The sequence below is a fragment of the Sminthopsis crassicaudata genome, chromosome 3, assembly GCF_048593235.1.
Source record: "Sminthopsis crassicaudata isolate SCR6 chromosome 3, ASM4859323v1, whole genome shotgun sequence".
NCBI lineage: Eukaryota > Metazoa > Chordata > Mammalia > Dasyuromorphia > Dasyuridae > Sminthopsis > Sminthopsis crassicaudata.
The window spans coordinates 284,124,176-284,145,267 of record NC_133619.1 but is presented as its reverse complement, the minus strand read 5'-3'; the positions used below and the strand labels follow the sequence as shown (position 1 = coordinate 284,145,267).

General features: G+C 32.4%; 1 protein-coding gene across 1 annotated transcript in view; it reads right to left on the bottom strand.

The window, feature by feature from the left end:
• The window catches only part of DMD (dystrophin), a 2,117,885-nt gene that overhangs the window by 892,064 nt on the left and 1,204,729 nt on the right, over window positions 1-21,092 (bottom strand).

Below are 21,092 nucleotides of genomic sequence, written 5' to 3'. Positions count from 1 at the left end.
TATTATACAGAAACAAGGTCAATCAATTGCTTCATAAAATTGTTTTTAAGGAAATGTTTGGGAAATCTTAAAAACATGTAAATGTGGGGTACAACTATTATTGTTAGTATGAGCCTTTCTAAAATGTGTATCTGTTAGAAACAAAATCTTATAAGATTGGATTGCCACTGAGTTTTCATATGCAGAAATGGTGGCAATTTCCCCTCTGAGAAATTAACTCATTTGGAATAAATAATATAGGTAGGAAAAAAATTTTTTTCCATGTCCATGGTTCAGATCTCCTTCACCTCTTAGTGGAACTATTTGCATTATTAATTTTCTAACTGGCTTCTCTAATTCATGTGTGAAATGAAGAACAATGATTTTAAAGAATCTTGAGATCATAAAATCATACATTATGAGTTGGATAGTACTTTAGAAGTCATCTTGTTCAGAAGTTCTTGCTCTCTCTTTTTTTTTTTTTTTTTTTGTCATGGACCTCTTTGTCAATAAAGCCTCTTCTAAAAATAAATATTTAAATATATAAAATAAAATACTCAGGATTACAAAGGGAACCAATTATATTGAAATATTGTCACAGAATCATGTTAAAGAACAATAGCAGTGACAAATTCAAAACCCCAAGCTGATGAACCTCAGTTTAAAATTCTCTGATTCTAGTCCAGCATCCTTGTATATAAATACAGGAACTTGAAGTTAAGTGACCAAGGTCATATGAATGCATTTGAAAATCTACTCATCATAAATGAAGTACTCTTTTGTATATGTGTACATATATATATATATATATCTTGGCATGTCAAGTACCTCAAGGTGAATTGAATGGAATAATTGAAAGTAGGTTTAGATATCAATCAGAGAAGAACCTAAGAGGTTTTACTTGGCAGTTCCCACTGGTGATCTTTAATCACTTTTTGTCATGCCATCTGTTCATCTTCTACTACTTGTGAGCATGGAAGATTTTGTGCCAGTTTTTAAATGATCCATCATCTAGACTAAGTCTGGTTATGTCAAGAAAATATAAAAATCATTAAGTCTCTGCAGTATGTGTTATACATTTGTAGACTAGAAGAAAGCATTGATCTGGCAGAAATAAAGCCAGTCAAACATTTTGCAGAACAGTTGAGCTATCCTGTGAATTCAACATTATTGAATAGATAAACAATGGTTGCAATACTGAAATTAGACTGTTTTCATAAGAGCCCTCCAAATCATCCTCCACTAAGGAGTTCAATAAGGGGATGTAATCACCCTTAAACTATTCAGGCCTATTTCAAAGGGGTCATTCTGATTCCTTGATTGGAAAAATAAAGTTATGTTTCATGCCCAATATTTCATGCATTTGCTTTTTGCAAAATGATTGCATCTTAATTACAAGAACTATTCCAGAGCTCCAAGAAAATCTGCAGCAGTCATAAGTGTTGCTATGCTGATAGGCTTAAAGATAAAGCCTGACAAAACAAAGTAGATAAGAAATGAACACTGCACACAAGGCAAGACATATATAAATAGCTTGGAAATTGAGTAGGAAACAGAATATTTGAACCTTAGTCAGAAACTTCAGATAACAAAATTCACAAGGAGACATTAAGCAGTCTGGTTCAGTCTTACTTGCATTCAATAACAACAATAATAACAAAAGATTATTAGTTGAATATCAAAGTAGAAATATTTGACTCAACCATGTTGTTTACAATGATCTAACTGTCAAAAAGCTGGCCTAGAACAAAACTTAAAGATAAGAAATACTTAGTCATCCTACATATAAAAGAAAGGATGACATTTTTCTTCTTCTCTGTGATTACATGAAAAATGAAAATCTCTATGCAAGATTGAGTTAGTAAATATATCAAAATATATCTTCCATTAAAAAGACCCCTAGCTCAATCATGTAGAAGTAACAATACACAAAAATAAAAATGAACAACAGCAAAAAATGAACAAGGCACAAAAAATAAAAATACTCAACTTATTAATAAGATCTCAAAAAACTACAAAGAACAATTTGAAAAGTTAAAATCTCAATAGGGAAATTCAGTACAAGTGCTAACTGGGATTTCCCTTATTGACTTCTTTATCATCTTTTCCCTCCACTGTCCACCTAGCTGTTAGGTTCCTTTTGTGTTTTGTCTTCTCCCATCAGATTACAAGATCCTTGGGGCAAGGGTTATCTTTTTTTTTCTTTTTGGCATTTTTATCCCCCAAATTTAGCACAATGTCTTCACAGTAGGCACTTACTAAATGTTTACTGACTATTGATTAAATAGTGTGATAATTGCTTAGGTTGACAGGCTTATAGTCAGTTCTACTTGGTTGAAGATGGCTAATAATGGAACATTGTTTACTAAAGTTTACATATACTATTGTCCTTATAATCTAATAAAATAACAATGGTGTCAAGATATCTAGGCCCAGAGGAGAGACATGCAGATTTGTGCTCCACACCCTAGCCACCTGAAAAGTATCTATCATGCTCCTATAACTGTGAACAAAGTCTGCATGTTAACTAAGGTTTTATGCTCATGACTTCTTGATTATTTCACTGGAAATCTAGCCTTTGGCAGAACTTGGCATGTGCAATATTAATAAATGATTTCTGCAAAGTCATTCTTTAATGTGACACAGAGACCTTGAATGCTGATTTCCATTTGTGGGGCTTCCTGCCCACCCTGAATGAAGAAACCATGACCCAATCTACTAACCTTTTGTGCATGATTCAAGACATCTTTTTAAAGTGTCATTTTATCTTAATTTATGCTGGTTACTGTTGATACACTTAGGTATTTTAATTCAATGTCATTATTATATGTTTGTTCACTGAGGTGATTTTTATCACAAAAGACACACATTAGAAATATAATGACCCAATTACAAAGAATTGTTTTGCCCTATACAGTACTGATCTTAACTCACAAGAAGCAATTTTTCTTTAAAAGGTCACAAAAAATAATCACATCTTTGGTAGGATAAGCAATGCATGGGAATACTTAGATATAAAAGAATAGAATGGGCTAAAGTTAGAAAAAGGAACCATATGGAATCAGATTTAGTGCTAGAAAGGATCTCAGTGGTCAATCTCGTTCATGTCTCTTATACAGATAAAAATATTGAGACCATGACAGTGAAATGGGATTAGAACCTATGGCATTATGTTTCCAAATGAATTCTTTTTCTTACTATACCACATTCTCATCTTTCATAGGGAAATTACCTCTGAAAAAAAGATACTTTTCCTAAACTTTGGTATTTAGTATTATTTTGTCTTTTTTGTCAAAGGTTGTACATTGTTCCTGAATTCCATTATAATCTGTATAACTCTCATGATAGTTAATCTCTTCAACTTCATATTTTAAAAAATTTGTACACCTTTCATACCTGATAAACAGTTATGTTTTTATCACATACAACCACACTTACATCAACACATATTCCTTCAGGAAAAGAAGTCAATATTTTCTAATATACATGCCTAGAATGTTGGAATTGTTCTCTAGGATGAGTTCTTGCACACAGATAATAAAGAGAATTGCAACATGCATTGGTTATCTTAATGACTTTACATTAAGGAGATGATAGCCCTTCTCCCCTCTTGTATCTTTCACTTCCTTTGCAGTTGGAACATTTAATATACTTGCCTTGCCTTTAGCAAAGATCATTGTCTTTGATAATTACAAAAATAATATTTATTGCTTCAGGAATAAAAAAAAAAATCTTTAGTGCATCATAGTTTACTTCTGGAGGTTAAATCCCTTTTGTTTCCCTAAAGCTTTTCTGTGACATATTATGAATTCAGTTCAACTATTTATTTGTTTGTTTGTTTGTTTATTTATACATACTATGAACCACACTTTAGCTCAGCAAGCAGGCATTATATTGAAGTGTGACATAATATATAATATGTGAAGTGCTTAAATTGGGACTAATTTCAGAGAGCTTTTAGAATGTTGCACAAATTTCTGGGATTTGTAATCTTCCCAGTTTGGGAAGAGATCAGACTCTCTTGTGTATGAATAGGAAGGTCTTTGGACTACTGGAAGAATGAGAGAGACAGACATTGGCCACTGAGCTTTTGAATCACTTTCCAGGTAATGGGAAACAAGCATACATAGATATACAGAATGAAAAACACATATATATCAAGAAGTGGACACACATCCTTCTGAAGGTGAACAAATTGATATTCACTGAAATACAGGTGGCAGAGGAGAATAGTGTTAAGAGCCTCTGTCTACTACAAGTAGTCGGCATCTTTGTCAGCTTAAGGCAGATAGGAAAGTCATCTACAGGATATAAAATATGCTTGATCATTGGTGAACTTAACATTGCCCAAGAAATTTTTTTCCTTTATGTCTTTATCTCTTTTCATAGAAAGGAACTGATAATTAAGCTCAGAGTTTTCTATTATTTGGAAGTTCTTTAAATCAGTTCTGTTTAGATAAAAATAAGATCAATCACATTCTGTGTGTCTCTAAGGGCCTACAGAGATTACAAATTTGGGAGGAGAGGATGCCAGTGACTACATTTAAAAAACAACAATTACAGAGGTGACCAATCTTTTTTTGTCTTAATAATCAGACCTCAGTTTTAATGTAGAAGCTATGAACTATGATGATTTTTATATAATAATCTGAGTTGTCTTAGTGGCAGAGATAGGTTTATTCTTGGAGGGTCAGTTCAATTCTCCCTTGAAGAGAGGAAAAGTCCTCCTCAGACAAATCTTGCCCTCCACAATGATATCTGAGCATCATTCATGCATGACAGTAAGTAAGATAATCAATCATAATGATGGCAGATCTTAGTCTTGCTCTGATCTGTGATTTGGAGCAAATCATTTCACCTCTTTCACTTTCTCAACCAAAAAAAGAAAGGGTTTGGGCTAGATAAGACCTGAGGTTTCTCCCATTTCTAGAAATTTGTAATTCTATTAAGTGATGTTATAAAGTTATATAAAAAGGTTATCAATCTGGGTGACAATGATTTCAGAGCAGACATTTTATTTTTTTTTTATTTAAATTTCAGAATTGCAATTGATGCATTAGTAAAGCATATAATGATTACCTATTATGAATAATATCCTTTGATTAACCAAAAGACAAATACATCAAAGTCTCTACACCTCTATCATTTATACTACCTGGGAAACCATGAGAAAATTACCCACTTTGGATTTCATTTTCTCCGTTTGTAAAACAAGAATGTGAACTAGATAATGCCTAAAGTCCCACCCTTTCAGCTCTAAAATCTCTTATTCTATGATATTACCATAAACAAATGAGATACAGTAGTACATGCTAGATTTTGTTTTCTAGTGACAAAAGACCTTTTGTAATCAATGTGTCACCTCTGACACAAAAACATTAAAATAGGGCATTTGTAGAGGCAATATAAAATAATAAAAATAAAGTGGTTTAGATAAAAAAGTGTTATGTGATCAGACAGAGGAAAATTTGCTTCTAGTTGAATGTTGGAGGGAAGTTTTTTGAAGAAGATGGATAATTGAAGTTGACTTTAAAGAATGGATAAGTCAAGAGGCAGACATATCAGGGGAGATGTCTAAGCATAGGCAAAAGGGTTAAGAAAAGCAGAGAGATAGAGTGAGCTGTGCCCTTAGAAAAGTAAGCAATCCACTTTAATGAGAATGTAGACAATGTAGTCAAGAATAAGACAAAAATAAGCATGAGTATTCCAAATGAAAGAAATAATTAAGTCAGGGCAAGTATGCTGCTACATGGCAGAATGGATAGAGCACTGGGCTTGGTTTGGAAGATTCACTTTCATGTATTCAAATACAGCCTCAGCTACTTATTAGCTATGTGACCCTGGGCAAATCACTTAACACTGTTTGCCTCAGTTTCCTCATCTGTAAAATGAGCTGGAGAAGGAAATGGCAAGCAACTCCAATATCTTTGTTTAGAAAACTTCCCTCTCACCCCATAGGGTCATATAAAGTCAGACAAAACTGAAATGACTGAATAATTTAAAAAAAAGTCTACGTCATTAGTTTAAGAGATATGTCAAGTCTTTGTGGGCAAATGTCTTTTTTTTTTTTTTTTTTTTTTTTTTTTTTTGGCTGAGATAATTGAGGCTAAGTGACTCACCCAGTGTCACATAGCTAGGAAGTGTTAAGTGTCTGAGGCTAGATTTGAACTTAGGTATTCCTGACTTCAGGGCTGGTGTTCTATCTACTGCACCAACTAGCTGCCCCTGGGCAAATGCCTTAAAAGGAGCAAGTTCCCTATATTTTGTCTGATTTCAAAATTAAAATTCTAATATTTGGAGCTTCAACTGGGCACTTCCTCTTTTCCATTTAAATTTCTGTTTTTCTACCTTCAGGGTAGTGTAATATAATCCATTCTGCTCCCCCTTAATATTTTTAGTGTTATCTAGTAAATTGAAAACCTAACCTTTAGTACAGAATGACCTAGATATAATTAGGATTTTGAAGACATAAACAAGCCTGACTTAAATCCAAATAAGACAATCAACTAAAAAAGCAATTGTCACAAAAGAAAAAGGGCCCAAGTAAACTTCTAGACTTAAGCTATCTCATCAGCACCACCAAACATACATAATAACATGCTATTAAGCTGAATCTGTTTTTAATCCTGCAATAGCTCACTTGTGTCTAGAAGAGGTTTCATGTATTTAGAATAAGTAGAAGCTTGTACTTTTGATGAAAAAAAAAGTTCAGCTCTAGTAATTTTACACTATGATCATTCTGGTCATATTGTGAGATTCACCCCCAAAGTTGGATAGTTTTATGAAGTTTTAGTTCATAAAGATTCATATCAACTTCTTTAATTAGTTTTTGAATAGAAGCAGGGTTCCAAATTTTCATCTATAGGAAAAAAAAACCTTTTTCAAGTCCTTGACAAATGCATTGTTGTATATATCTGTATAGACTACTTCTCTTTCTCCTCTCACACTATGTAAAATAATATGTGTTGTTAAGTCACTTCAGTTATGTCTAATTTTTTCCTGACTCCACTTGGGGTTTAGGCAAAGTCACTGAAATGATTTGCTTTTCCTTCTTGAGCTCATTTTATAGATAAAGAAAGTGAGACAAACCAGGGTCACATAGCTAGTAAGTGTTTGAGACTTGATTTGAACTCATGAAGATGAATCTTCCTGATTCTAGGCTCAGTGTCCTCTCTACTGTATTACCTAGCTGTAAGATATATATGTGTATGTGTGTGTGTGTGTGTGTGTATACATTCATATAGTCAATGTATAAGTATGTTTGTATGTATATATAAAAAGGATAACTCAAACATCTATGTTTAATTTTAAACTTTGATCCTTCGAAAATTTGAGAAGTAAAGATTTCAAAATTATAATGTTTGAACTATTAGTTATTCGATTAATTAACTACTTGGCATATCTATATAAATTATTTCTCTATGTCAGAATACACATGCACACACACACATACACATTGTATATTGTATATCCCAAACTTTTTTTAATCTTATGAAACATTTGAAATATTAATTATTCAAAATTATAAAATATTGTTTCTTATTGAAATCCAACACCATCACCATCTTGTCCTATATGGAGCTTGAGTGTCATATGCATTTTCCTAAAAATCACTTATTTTCACAAAATCCTTCATCAGCTGATGCTCTATGATCAAAAAGTTTATTTTTTATAAACCTATCCTTAAACTTAGCCAAAGGATAAGGTTCTGATACATATATGATATTTAGAATGTGACCCCCACCATCAAATGCCTAATGAAGATAGAACAGGTAATAAATGTAGCCAAACAAGAGGGTCTCCTCTACAGATCCACTGATCTGAGAAAAAATGTTATCAAAAGACTATTGGCCCCATAGTGAATAATTACAAAGTGCCTCTATTTGTGAAAATTAAAATTTCAATATGAAAAATTCACAAAATTAAATATAAAAATAAAATAATTAAACATACTTTCTATAAATTTGTATATTTCTAAATATCATATTTATAAAGTATTATGTGTCTACATATATACATTCACACATGCAAATATATATACCTGTCCATACCTCTATCTATCTACCCATCTAATACTTGCATTCCCAGCTGGGGAGAGGATTCACTTTGAAGAACAGAAAATAGATTTTCCTGTTGAGGTAAGAATAAAGATGTCAGCCTGAATCCACCTTTCTTTTCTTTGAAAGCTTGTGATGGGAGGTAACTGAATATAGTTCTGTAGTTTTTTTGATCCTCGTTGAATTCCTTGTCACATTCAGTCTCTACCAAACAAATGTAGTAAGGTTCAACAGAAAGGGCATTTCCAAATCTTTAATCATTATGAAAAACACAGTACCTTGACCTTGTATTTTAAAGTTAAATGGAGTGGCATTATAAAAATTAAATTGGTTCTTGCTCATTTCCATAATATCCTTTAAAAAGCCTTGCCTAGCCTAGAGTGGATGTCCTATTTCTTTATCTTTCTTGATGACCTCTCATGCCTGCAAGTCAGCTCGTTTTTCTTTACTGAAGACTGCACCCTACTGCTGCATGCACTCTAAAATTTCCATTATAATCTAGGGCATCATCACTCATTCTTATCTACAGCAGGCTGCTGAACAGTGCCATACCAGCAACTGCATGCAAACTAGTCTCAAAGGGCAATATTAGTTACACATGTTGTCATCCCATAAGAAGAATTCCACCTGGGTAATACCTTATCATATAGAACACATTGGACAGTTCAAACATGGCTTCCTGTGTTCGATGTTATGAAAGATTCTCCTGCAACAGCAAGCATTACTTAAAAAGCAATTTACCAGCAAGAAATTAGCTTTTTATAGGACACCCTTTATTAAACTCAGTTTGAAATGAGTAAGTATACTGAATTTTGCTTCACCCCCACCGAGACCTCATAGGCCAAAAGCAGTTTTATTTTAAATACTGTACTAGGAAAAAATATATAACTTTGTCCCCTTCTGGTCCCTATGTCTATTTCATATAATGTTACTGTGATAATGAGGAGGCAAAGTGAAATAACAGGTAAAGTTTTAGCATCTACTAGAAATAATGACCAATCATGATGGTCCAAGTCTGTAATCCCATTGTTAGGATAACAATAGAGTAGGATGAGGTTACTGGATCTCAAGTTCTGGAGTTCTGTGTTGAAATGAGTTAAGGTGATTAGGAGTTTGCACTAAGGTTTACAACAATGTGGTAAGCTCCAACATTAGATGGATCACCAAATTGACAAAGGGAAACTGAATCACCTGGGTCAGAAATGGAGGAAATCAAAACTTTTGTGCCAATCCTTGGTGGGATCCAATTGTGAATGTTTGCTACACTTCTAATCTAGAAGATGAGGATACTCAGTCTCAAAAAAATAAAATAAAATCATGACTTAAACTCCAGAATTTAGAGAGATACCAAGGATACTTAATACTGTGGTAACCACATATTTTGAAAGATACTGAAATGTAAAATAAAAATTTAATGTTTAAGAGGTAGACAAAAAATGTGGAACTAAAAATGACAGAGAAAATGAATTTGATTTTGGTTATAATTGCAAGGAAAAAACACAGTTCAGATCATTGTCTGATAATAATATAAAGTTATTCTAGTTATAGAAAATTAGGATGGCTATTTCCATGGGATTTGTAGGTAAAAGAGAATGCCATAGTAAAATAGAATGCCACAGTGAATAATCCTTTAGACCAACTCCTCCATTTTACATGTAGAAAAACTATGAGCTTCAATTGGAATTTATTTAAAAAACCTTTTATTTGGGGAAGCTAGGTGGCACAGTGGATAGTGTGCCAGCCCTAAAGCAGGAGGACCTGAGTTCAAATCTAACCTCAGACATACTTCCTAGCTATGTGACCGTAGGCAAGTCACTTAACCCCACTTGCCTTAGCAAAAAACAAAAACAAAACTCTTATATTTTCTGTCATCACAACTGATTTTCTTACACTTTCTACAACCATGTCTGGTCTACTGAAATACAGAAATATGAAGGATTCAGAAATATTTGCACAATGTGAGAAAGATTCTCCTGACTATTCAAGCAGAAAAGTTCTTTGTTGTCCATGTGGTTTGCATTTAAGGAGGAAAAATTTTGAATTTTCAATGAAAACAGACTCTTGAAATAAATATTTCTGGGATAATATGTCAAATGAACAACAACAATAATAATATTTCATTTTATCTTCTCAACAACTCTGCAAGGTAGATATTATAACTACTCTCATTTAAACAGATCTTAAATGACTTGCTAGAGTCATTCAGCTAACATCTGAGGTAGCGTTTGAACTTAGTTTTTCCTGACTCCAAGTCTAATATACTATCCATTGCACTTTGTAGCTGCAAAATGAATCTAAAAAAAAACTTTGATAGTCCTGATAATTTTTTTATTTTGCTTCTGGCTTTCATAAGGTTCCTCTGTCTATCATTTTGCTAGAATTTCCATTAAATGGCTTCCTCAGCTTGGAAAGTTATCTTCTGAAAGGATGTTTTTACAGAAAGTAAAACAAACAAACCATCTATGCCTAAGAACATCATCAATTTAGCAGGACAGAAAATGTAATAGATATAGTAGAACTTAAGTAGACATCATATAGGAAGGTTCTATAACTGAGATGACTACATAAATAAATAATTTAAATTACTTTCTTAATTATAAGCAGTAATAATATCTGGGCATTTTCATGAAGGTTTTGAAATTTCAAATTACTAGCATACATTGATTCAACTATAATACTTATAATACTCTCATGATACCAGAGAAACCTAATTTATAGATGATGATACAAGTTATAGAGGTAAAATGATTTGCCTATGAGTAAAATGTTAAGGGAGTTCAAAGGAAAAGCATCACTTACAGAGTAAATGTTCAGTGAAGGCTTTTTGGATATGTGGGCTCTGGCTAGGGAATTAAAAATTGTGTGATATTTGTACAATAAGAGAAGAGAGGCAGAGATAATATTTAATGCAAGGAACGAGCACAACATAATGATTGGCTCACAATCATAGTAATTGGAGCCTAATAAATGTTAATCTGATTTTTAAAAAAACTTGCAGGAAAGGTATTGATTTCTGTAGATCTCAGTAGATTGATCAAACTGGAATTAGAGGGGATTTATAGTGGAGCAATAGGAAAGAAAATTAGAATGGTGACTCAGAGATAGGTTTTGAAGTGCTTTGAAAATTAAAGTGCAGTTTAACCAATAATTAATCAGGAGTTATGGAAGATTTTTGAGCAGAGGAATGGCCTAGTGCTTTAGAAGATATCTGAAAATAGAATATAGGATAGAATAAAAAGGGGGAAATGGGATGACAGTGGCTGAGATAAAAAGAGATTGATATAAGAGATATTACAAAGAAAGAGGTTAAAAGATTAAATATGGGAAATAAAGGAAAAGGTGGAGTCAAAGGTAAGCAATACATGGGAACAGGCAGATCAATGGATAAAGTACCAGGTTTGGTATCAGGGAAATTCATCTTCCTGAGTTCAGATCTGGCCTCAAGCACTTGCTAGATATATGACCCTGAGCAAGTCATTTTACCCTGTTTACCTAGTTTCCTCATCTGTCCAACAAGCTAAAGAAGGAAATGACAAAATCACCCCAGTATTTTTGGCAATAAAATCCCAAATGAGGACAGGAAACATCAGACATAACTAACAACAACAACAATATAATAGTAAGGGAAGATTAAAAATTTGTATTTACTAAAAACCTTATAAATGCATTAGAAGATGTTAAACCATGTTGTTTAAAAATCATTGAACTGGCTTATTTATAAAATACAGTTAGGCTGACAATCTCTCTTAAGTAATTTAAGTGTGTAAAATGAGATTTCTTAAAAGTATATTCATGATTTAGGATTTCAATTGTTTAACTATGTACTCTGCTACTTTCATTTACCTTACATGAAGTGTGATTTAAAAGAAGAATGAAAGAATAGATAGGGCTTTTGCTTGGGTATTTGAGTATCGATTAGTAACCAAAGAGAGAAAACAAAGGTGTTTAATTTTTAATTTTTTGCTGCTTTCTCTGGCAAGGAGAAGCCCTTTGCCCTGGAAATGACAGGACAATGATGACGAATAGGAAATGGATAACTAAAAGGAATAAGGTGATAACATGAGTGCACTTTTTCTTCCTGGAAATTTAGGTTGCCTAACCCCTTGAGGTGCTAAGGAACTGGCAAATGTGAAGACAGAGTCTGTTTGACCACTTTTTTATGTTAGTTATCATTAAAATTTCTTTTCTGTAAGGGTTGGATTATATGGTTTCTGAAGACCTATTCCCATATTTTTAAAAATTGTCTGATCTTTAATAGCAAAAACCCATAATTTATACCTAGAACCATTATACACTGCACTTCTAGATTAATTTCAATAATCTATTTAGGAAATTATTTTTCCACTTATATAATCCATGTGAAAATCAAAAAGCATATCATCCCCAGCATTTTTGAAATATCTTTTTAATTAAAGTCTGCTGCACTAGAAAACACTGCAAATTGCTATTAGAAAGAAAAAAAAAAAAAAGCACTTAGAAATAATACTTTTGCTCAATTTACATGGTTTTAAATTCTTTTTAAAAATTATATACCGAAGTAAAATATACATTACCCCCTTTGTTTCGGTCTCAAAGAGTTGTGCCACAGTTTCCTTTTATTGTTCTGCCTCACTTTCCCTAAATTATTCTGCTTCAGTTCCTTGAATTGTTCTGCCTCAGTTCCCCTGGTTACAATCCCCTCTTCCTGACTAATAGGACTGATATAACTTAAGACTGGCTACTCTTAAGGTTATAAACTGTAAATGTTTACTTTCAGAGAAGGAGGAGTTCAGACATCCTGGCTCCTAAGTCCTCCAAAGTTATCAGAATTTATGGCTCTGCCCCCAAGCTGTCAGAACTGAATTGATGATCTGTTTATTCCTGGAAATTCCCAAGCTCACCAGTGTTTGGACTCCACTCCTTGCCTTTGTCTACCCTGATGACTTGGAGCCATATATAAATCATTGCAATCTCACATTCAATGCTGAATTCTTTCAGATGAAAGTCCAATTCAGCCTTGGTGGGAATAATGGATTCTAATCTGCCTTCCCCCCCCCCGAAAATCTCTCCCTCTCAGAAACCTAAATAAAATATTAAAAACTCTCTAATCTCTATCTTGCCTTAATTTCTCCAGCATTACAAAAGTTTTTCTCTTAAAAATGCAATTGAGCTCATGGAACATTGTGTTTGACATAGCATTCTGTCCCCTATCCCTTTCAAAACTCTGTTTCCTAGAAAATTTTTAATATCTGAGGCCCCAAGCATACCAAATGACCCAGTCTCTTGAATATCCTTCAGAACAGGATGGAGAAGATTGTCTAAATTTTTGACTGTCAAGCTATTTAAATGTGAAGTCTTAAATATTAGGTTGAGTATTGTTTTAAAATCCTATCATAATATATTTATTTCAAAGTCTTTATCAGTCAGGTGCAAGTACTACATTGTTGAATAGAGATAAAACAAACTGATACTTTAATGATATCATTTAATCCACCAAGCAAGGCTGATCAGTTTTACAATTGAATGAACAAAGTTAACTTTGAATTTGCTCCAGCAAATTAAATGAATTATTATGATTTGGAAGAGATGAAAACAATTGTGTTTTTTTTTTCCTCCCAGATCTTATAAATATGTTGTCGTATTTATTTAACAAACATTTATTGAAGTCCTACTAAATACAAAGAAGCATCTTGCTACAATCTTGCTAAATACAGAGATAAATAAAACAAATTGACTGACCTAATAGAGTTTTTTTAATCTAGTAGAGCCAACCTCTATTAATAAGAAGTACATGGATAATTGCAGGGCAGAATGTGACCAGTGTCTTGAGAGCAATCCAAAAAAAAAAAAAAAAAGTGTTACAGGTTGTTGGAAAGAGAACTTTGAAAAGTTATAACATGTAAAATGTCAAGTGAGCTTGAGAATGAGGAGAGTGAGGAGACTGAGGAGTGAGGAAACCAAGGGGAAAAAAAATCAGATAAAAGAACAAGATGTATTTGTCCTTGAGATTAGCACTTTTTTAGGGGTGGAGGGAAGAGGAGGGAGTATTAGATATACCATTAAGTATATGAATGGCTTTCATAAGGAAAAATAATTCAACTGTTCTTCTTGGTATCACAGAGATCAAGAAAAAGAGACTAGAAATTGCAGAGAACAAGGCTTAAACTCAAAACAAGGGAAAATTTCCTAATAGTGGGAATTATCCAAAAGTTGGAATGGTCTTTCTAGGTAGATAGTGTGTTCCCTTCATTGAAGGCTTTCAAGAAATTGCTTATTATGGAATATTCCCATTCATATTCCTATAAATTCCTCATCATTAAACTAATAGGGTCTATGATTTTGTGAAACTATAATCATATTCAAATGGGGGCAATAAGGAAATTTTTTTTAAAAAATGACTTGGCTCTTTAAAGACTCCAACAAGATGAGAAGTGTGGCAAAAGGAGACAATTTCCAACTATAATAATAAAGAGCAATGAAGCACAGAGGTGGGAAAATACAGGTCAACACAGTAGTTTAGATTGGCTGAAACATAGGTCATGGAAATATAAGAGATAAATCAAGAAAGATAGGCTGGGGCCAGAGCATAAAGAGCTACAAATGCTAGGCTAAGTAGTTTGTATTTAATTTGGTAGACAACTGGGAGCCATTAAATCTCTCAGTATGAGGAAGTGACAAAATATGAATTGTATCTCAAGTATATTAATCTAGAAACCACATATAGAATGAGTTGGAATGAGGCAGGACTGGACTTGAGTAAATTCGTTCCGAAGATATTATGAAATGAAAGGTAGAAGACAATGATGTCAGTAGAGATCAACATGAAGACATACAAAAAAGTTTAAAGGCAAGAATGATTGCTAGGATTTAAGAATTGAGTAGAAGTTGGGAATGAGAGAGGGAAGAATCAAAAATAATTTGGAGATTTCCATGCCAGAGGAATTGGAAAATAGAAATAAATCAAAGCCACTAAAAATAAGTTAAAAAGGAAATTTAGTTTAGTGAGGAACAAAGTTTCTGAGTTAAGGATTTGATAGATAATACCTATGAGACAACCAAAAAAAAAAAAATCATACTCAAAGAATTCATCTATGTTCATTAGGTAGTTATTTCTTCCATTCCTTAATGGATGAATATGTATTCAAATGACAGAAAACTTTGTTTAACAATCATATAATGCTATAAATAAAATATTCCTCAGAAAATGATAGAAATATAATTATTAGAAAATTTTATCTAACTCAAGATCTTCATTTGAGAGAAGTGACTTTTTTTTCTCCCCCCAAAGCCACACTGCAAGTTAGTGGCAAAGTCATAAGAGAGTGTGATATTGTGGAAAGAACACTGAACTTGGGTCTAGAACAAACACAAATAGGTAGTGTCCTAAAAGTCTGAAGACAGTTTTAAGATTTAACAATTTAAATAAAATAAATACACAAATAGCTTTAATACCTTAGAGCTGCACTAAGACTTTAGGGAGATTATTTATAAGGTGTTTTGTAAACCTTAAAAGTGTTATTGTTATATATTTAACATGTATGGGACTACCTGCCATCTAGAAGAGGGGGTGGAGGGAAGGAGGGAGAAAGTTGGAACAGAAGTTTTTGTAAGGGTCAATGTTGAAAAATTACCTATGCATATATTTTGTCAATAAAAAACTATAATAAAAAATTTTTAAAAGATGATTAGTATTACTCAAAACCAAAAAAAATGCTATTGTTATGTTAAGTTATTGTTATAATACAGAATTTCTGACTTTGCAAGCTTGTTGCTCTCTTTATTATATTGTATCTCTCATTTATGAGTTCTGTTTAACAATTCCTTATCCTTGGTTACAATGATGCAAACAAAGACCCAACATCAATTATGTGTATATATATATATGTGTGTGTGTGTGTGTATGTGTGTGTCTATTTATATCCAACATAAATAATAAATATACACATGTTTGTAAAGATTCTCCACCATATCATGAAATGGAAATCACCTGATTAAGGTACTCTTTTGAAACCCCCAGAGACCAATTCAATGTTTATCAACTTCATTGACACAATCAACATAAAGATTGACCTTATTCATGCTGTGATATTTAAAAGTATTCTTAGTCACCTTGATTGATTCCAGTAAAAGAAAAGTGATTATTTCTTAATCCAGCCAGAGGCCAAAGTGTGGTTTACTGAAAATAAGAGACTCATCTGCTCTAAATGTAGGAAATCAATCATATTCTTCCAACCATGTGGTAAGATTGATTTTTAGAGCAAGCAAGAAAATATAAAAATGTAGCAGAGACATCTTGAAGGCAACAAACCTACAAACTACACATTTTAGTAATGGATTAAATAAAAAAATGCTCATTGTATGGCATAACCTAACTTCTTAAAAATTCATTTTATTTTTAACCTTCTGACCATTTATTACTCTACATACATAAAAATAACATCAATAAATTATAAATTTATTAATTGTTGTTAATTAATTACATATAACAACAATAGAAAGTAATTAATTATTAATAATTCATTGTTCTAAAGGAATACCATTAACTTATTAATTCATTATTTAAAAACAAATCTCTCTAAGCTTTTCTAATGAATAGTTTAATGAATGTCAAAAGAACTCTTTCATTAGGCAAAGTGCAAATTATTTGTTTGGATTCTCAAATGTATTTATTGATTCAGAAGTTCCCTATCACTATGCAGATTATAATCCATGTATCCCCACACATCTTGCATGACAATTGTCCATGTTGTCATGTAGGTTGTTTGTCATAGAGGATCCATTATGCTGGAGGCCTTCTTTGTTTTTTTCTTGACATCTCAAAGATAGCTTTGGATAACTCTGGCTTTATACTTGTCTTCTCTCACTTGTGATTGGTACCTATTCTTTTCCTCTTTTTCCTGTCTTTGATATCTTTTACTCATCTTTAGAGCCAATCCTTATGTAGATGTTGCAGCCTGTCTAGACCCATCATAAACCTCTCTATTGTTCTCTGTGATACATTTATTTTTAATTTTTCAGAGAGAGTTTATTTTATAAACTCCACTTTAGCAAAACAGTTGTAAAATATTGGGTTGCTTTGGGGGGGGAGGTGTTAGTTTTTGCTTTCATGAAGAAGCTTGGCAATTTCCTGAAGTCAGTCTAGCCCATTTTCCTATTAAACTTTGGGTCCAACTTGATGCTCATATATTCTATCTTAGATCTACATTCAGATAGACTGGTATGCAAAGTATAGAAGGAAAAATGTCAAATATGTGGGGGGGAAATCTAGGAACATATATATCACCAAAAAAAAAAAAAAAGGAATTAAAAAAACACTGGTCAGTAACTATTGACATATATGTATCCTCCTATGTCTTTTTTTTTGTTTGTTTATTAATTTTTATTTTATTTTATAATTATAACTTTTTTTTTGACAGTACATATGCATGGGTAATTTTTTTACAACATTATCCCTTGCACTTACTTCTATTCAGATTTTTTCCCTTCCTCCCCCAACCCCCTCCCCCAGATGGCAGGCAGTCTTATACATGTTAAATATATTATAGTATATTCTAGATACAATATATGTGTGTAGAACCGAATTTCTTGTTGCACATGAAGAATTGGATTCAGAAGGTAAAAATAACAGTTTACATTCATTTCCCAGTGTTCCTTTTCTGGATGTAGCTGATTCTGTCCATCATTAATCAATTGGAATTGGATTAGCTCTTCTCTATGTTGAAGATATCCACTTCCATCAGAATACATCCTCATAGAGTATTCTTGTTGAAGTGTATAATGATCTTCTGGTTCTGCTCGTTTCACTTAGCATCAGTTGATGTAAGTCTCTCCAAGCCTCTCTGTATTCCTCCTGTTGGTCATTTCTTACAGAACAATAATATTCCATAACATTCATATACCATAATTTACCCAACCATTCTCCAATTGATGGACATCCATTCATCTTCCAGCTTCTAGCCACTATGAAAAGGGCTGCCACAAACATTTTGGCACATACAGGTCCCTTTCCCTTCTTTAGTATTTCCTTGGGATATAAGCCCAGTAGTAGTATGGCTGGGTCAAAGGGTATGCACATTTTGATAACTTTTTGGGCATAATTCCAGATTGCTCTCCAGAATGGTTGGATTTATCCTCCTATGTCTTAAAAGTCATTATATTTTTATATATGTGTATTCAAAGGCAATCTCACTGAGGAAATTAGAAGATAACATGCAGGTTTTCTCAAGTAGCATTCAACATTAACTCCAATCTTTCTATTATTTTATAAATCATTTGATTATTTGCATAAAATCATAAAGAAGTCAGGAGTAGGGAAGCCTAATAGACATTTTAAAGCATTTAAAAGTTGTCTCAGGGAAGAGTTATCTCATCTAATCTGGTTAGTTCCAAAGGGGAAAACTAGGAACAAAGGGTCAAAGCTATAGAGATGAAAGTTTAGCTTTGATGTAGGGGAAATTTGTCTAAGAATCAGAATTGTCTAAAAGTTGAATGGGCTGCCTTAGCATGTGATAGATTTCCCTTCATTTTCTGTTTCTAGGTAAAGGATGGATCACTATCTAGTGATATTATGGAGCATATTCTTGTATTGGTTAGGCTAGTTGGTTTTGGAAGTCTCTTCAAATTCTGCCTAAGAGTACACACCTAGTCAGTGGTGATGGTGAACCTCAAACAAATGTTTTCTAAGTCTTTCACTCTTTCCATTCAAATAAGCTGCCTTTCAAATAAAGTCATCTCTGTGTATCCATCTATCATTTGGGTGATGGTATTTTAAAGGAATAGATAATTACTAAGGTTCTCTCCCCACCCCACTTCTAAGAGCAATACATTCTTTCTCCAATTTATGAATAATCAAATATAAATTTGCTATAGTCACTATGCAAAAGCATCTTTTTGCCTTTATTTTATATTTATGAAGCACTTTTTTTTTTCAGAAATCACTATAGTGACTGAAGAATTTCATACTTAGCTAGAATTTCCCACTAGAAAATATATTAATAGAAAATTTGTTATGGATCATCTTAAAATAATCTACATAATTTTATGCTTAAGAAATTTTGTTGTATTGAATTAATTTCTTAGACTAAATTTTTAAAAAACCCACAATATCTCAGGTCCACACATATGAATCTATTGATCTAGAATTGTTCATAAAGTTATTGATTTTCTCATGTTATCTTGGTATCCTTGTAACCTTTAATTCTTCTACTTTATAGGAGAGTGCATACAATATGGAGAGGGGGTGGAAAAGATGAAACAAATTAAAATATCATGAAAGAACAACTGAGGTTAATGGAGGAGAAAGAATCACCAGTTTACCGTGAAAGGAAGAAGTGTAGCAAAATTTCCCTTCTTTCCTTCCTTTTTTTCATTATTTCTGAATTTTTAAAAGATAATCATGCCATTATATTATATCTCTGCTTTCTATGCAGATTTTTTCTATAACAGTCTTAATAATGAAGATTTTAGGAGTTGTAAATATCATTTTCTTATGTAGGAATATAAATAGTTTTTAAAATCCCTTATGGTTTCTCTTTTTTGTTTAGTGTTTTATGCTTCTTGTATTTGAAAATCAAATTTTCAATTCAGCCCCAGTCTCTTCATCAGGGATTTTATAAAATTCTCTTTTTCTTTGAATATTCTTTTTTTCCCCCATTATAGCTTTATACACAGTTTTATTGCATAGGTAATTCTATCTCCTTTGACCTCCAGAAAAACATATTTCAAGCCTTGTAATCCTTCATAGAAGCGACTAAATCTTGTATTATCCTGACAGGGGCTTTATAATATCTGAATTGTTTCTTTCTGGATGTCTACAATATTCTCTCCTTGACTTGGGAACTCTGAAATTTGGCTAAAATAATCCTGGGGGGATTTTCATTTTTGGAATCTCTTTCAGAAGGTAATTGGTAGATTTCTATTTTACATAATTCTAGAATATCAGGAAGTTTTCCTTGATAATTTCTTGAAATATTATATGTTCTTTTTAAAAAAGTCATTGTTTTCAGGTAGTTCATTAATTCTTAAATTATTTCTCCTGGGATCAGTTTTCCATATCATTATTTTTTAAATAAAATATTTCATATTGTCTTCTAATTTTTTTCATTCTTTTAGTTTTGTTTTATTGTTTCTGGATTTCTTACAAAATAATTAACTTCCATTTGTTCAATTCTAAGTTTATATATACACAGTCTTTCTAGTTACATGTAAAATAATATTCATTGTTGTTTTTAAAACTTTGAGTTCCAGATTCTCTCCCTTCCTCCCTCCCAACCTTCATCCCCCATTGAGAAAGCCCATGTGAAGTTATGCAAAACAAAGGAATTATTTTCTCAGTGGACTTTTGTTCCTCTCACTTCATTTAGATAATTCTAATTTATAAAGAGCTTTTTACTTCAGGGAATTGTTGTGCTTCATTTTCCATTTGGTTAATTCTGCTTTTCATTGGCTTTTTGTACCTCTTTTACAATTTGTCCTCTTCTATTTTTTAAAGTATTATTTTTTTTTCAATATTTTTTGTGCCTCTTTTACTAAGCTGTTGACTCTCTTTTCATGATTTTTTTTTGTTTTTTTTTTCTCCCAATTTTCTTCCCAATTTTTCTTCTATGTCTCTTACTTGATTTTTAAAATCCTTTTTGAGCTCCTTCATGGAGTGAGACCAATTCATATTTTTTCTTGGAGGGTTTGAATGTCGAGGCTTTGACTTTGTTATCTTCTTCTGAGTATGTGTTTTGATCTTCCTTGATACCATAGTAACTTCCTATGGGCAAATTTTTTTTTTAATCATTTTTACAATTTATTTTCTTGACTTTTAACTCTTTGTTAAAAATGAGGCTCTGCTTCCAGGGTGGACAGTGCACTATTCCAAGCTCCATGGGTTTTGTACAACTATTTTCAGAAATTCTTCTAAAGATCTTCTAAAGATTCTTCAGAAATTCAGAAAACTTTTAAAGTTTTTCCAGGGTGGTACTATCTAAAGAGAGGTGTGTTTTCTATTCTCCTGGTCTTTGCTATAAATCTGTGAATGATTATAAGTACTCTTTTCTGAATAGGGGTCCCTGGTCCACTGTAGCTATAAGT